Here is a 1,827-nt window from a genome sequence, read left to right on the forward strand (position 1 = left end):
TGTCAATTAAGGTTGGTAATCATGTCATAGAACAGCTATTTTATGAAAAAGGTATTGTATGTGAGTTTGCTCTAGGGATGAAGGATTGTAAGTCACTGTTTGTGTTTATCACTGCTCTCAACCTGGAGTGTAGGCCAGAACACCACTTAGGCCAGGATTCAGCTCAGGACCAGATGTAAGGATGAGGTGCAGCAGATGGAATAATGAAGACACGAGGCAGGATCCTTTAACTGTTCTGTATTCCAAACTGTATTACAGATCTTGATCCAATTGAACATGGATGGGCATAAATGTGTGTTTCGGTGCGTCTGGGTGAGGGTGTGTGTGGTTTCCTAGAATAAACAAAAATACAGAAAATAAGTTCAAAGTGTCCTATCATTACACATTACACCAAGTTATTATACCTTAGATGACCTAAGAAGGAAATAGATAAAACCTACCTAATCTCAACCTCTAACAACCAAGTAGATCCCTCCAAGTAGATATGTATGTTCAGCACAACGCTCTACAATACACACATATAGCAGATAGCTCGGACTTAGCAACAGGTGAAATAATAGCAAACGAACAAACTTCAAATCACTCAATTAGCTGCAGTAAACACTCAAATATCGCAACTTACTTATCATTGACGCACACTTCTAAGGAAAACACACATCTCTTGTAAATCTCTCCCACGTGTTAGCACAGCGGCTCAGCTACCGAACTTGCAAACCAGATATCAGCAACGTTGGTTACAGCAGCGTGCTGACGTCATCACTGCCCTAGCTACGGTATGCCTTATGGGACAAAAGTACCGCTGAACAGAAATCAAGTAATACAAACAGTAGTACTCAACATCAAACTTGAACCATTTACGGGTCTTTTGAACAGGTATCTTCTGAATGCAATTAATTGCACTGGGATGTAGAGGCACTGTATCTGATTGAAAAGGACTCAATTTAAATGAACGCCACTCTTTTCAGATTTCTGAAATCTGAAAAGTTTTCTTACATTATTATCCACCAAAGCACAAATAGAAAAAGATAGGCATAGAAAGAACAGGCATACTCCACAAAGAGTAAAAACCCACACATCTCTCACATTCGGACGTTTTTTGCTGTGATGGTGATAGCAATATTGTGCAAAAGCAGAAGTTGCATTCTGAAGGTTTTGACAACCTTTTAACTTCCTTATGACAACAGAACTAGGCAAATAATATTTATTGTTGTGTAAATATTTACAGAATTTTCAAATGTTCCAATAGCAAATAAATAAATAAATAGATAAATCCAGTTGCTGTCCAGGAAACTGAAGTGGGTCATAACTGCTTGTTGCTTGCAGCATCTGCTGTCCTTTACATCATTAAAGAAATGTTGTGAAAAAGCTCCCGACTAAAAAAAACAACATTCACAGAAACTAACACATCTCCTGGACAAATACGTGAAGAACAAAAATATTGTTCAGGAGTTGTTCTGCAAGGCAAATATGGTGCTGTTGAACTGTGTACTCATTCCACATGTAAGAGTCATTAGGTGCTATTTTACCTGTGATCTCAACACAAGTCTGTGTTTCAGAAATGTAAAGAAATATCTTTCTGTGTCAGAGTTTTGTTTAAAACTCAGAACGTTTTCCAATGCTACAAATGTACGTACTGTTGACATATTGTGTGATAGCTATTGTTAAGCATGTGAGTCAAAGCATTCAGCTTAATTCATGTAGCGGAGCAACTAATGGAAACAATGCAAAAGACAAAGAATTCCAGGGAATGTAAGCAAATATTGTGTGTGAGAAAAATCCAAAGAGTCTTGACTCCACAAATCAACGCAGTCTGGAAAAATTGTGAAA

The 1,827-nt window shown here is 37.8% G+C and overlaps 1 long non-coding RNA gene across 1 annotated transcript; it reads right to left on the reverse strand.

Moving 5' to 3' along the window:
* Positions 1–223: 223 nt before the first annotated feature.
* On the reverse strand, positions 224–767 carry LOC116711370 (uncharacterized). The gene is made up of 2 exons (XR_004337205.1): positions 623–767; positions 224–332 (listed from the first exon to the last, which is right to left on the reverse strand). It is a non-coding gene; the product is annotated as an uncharacterized LOC116711370 (long non-coding RNA).
* Between the last annotated feature and the right edge of the window lie 1,060 nt (positions 768–1,827).

This window comes from Xiphophorus hellerii, chromosome 2 (genome assembly GCF_003331165.1).
Source record: "Xiphophorus hellerii strain 12219 chromosome 2, Xiphophorus_hellerii-4.1, whole genome shotgun sequence".
In the NCBI taxonomy this organism is placed as follows: Eukaryota; Metazoa; Chordata; class Actinopteri; order Cyprinodontiformes; family Poeciliidae; genus Xiphophorus; species Xiphophorus hellerii.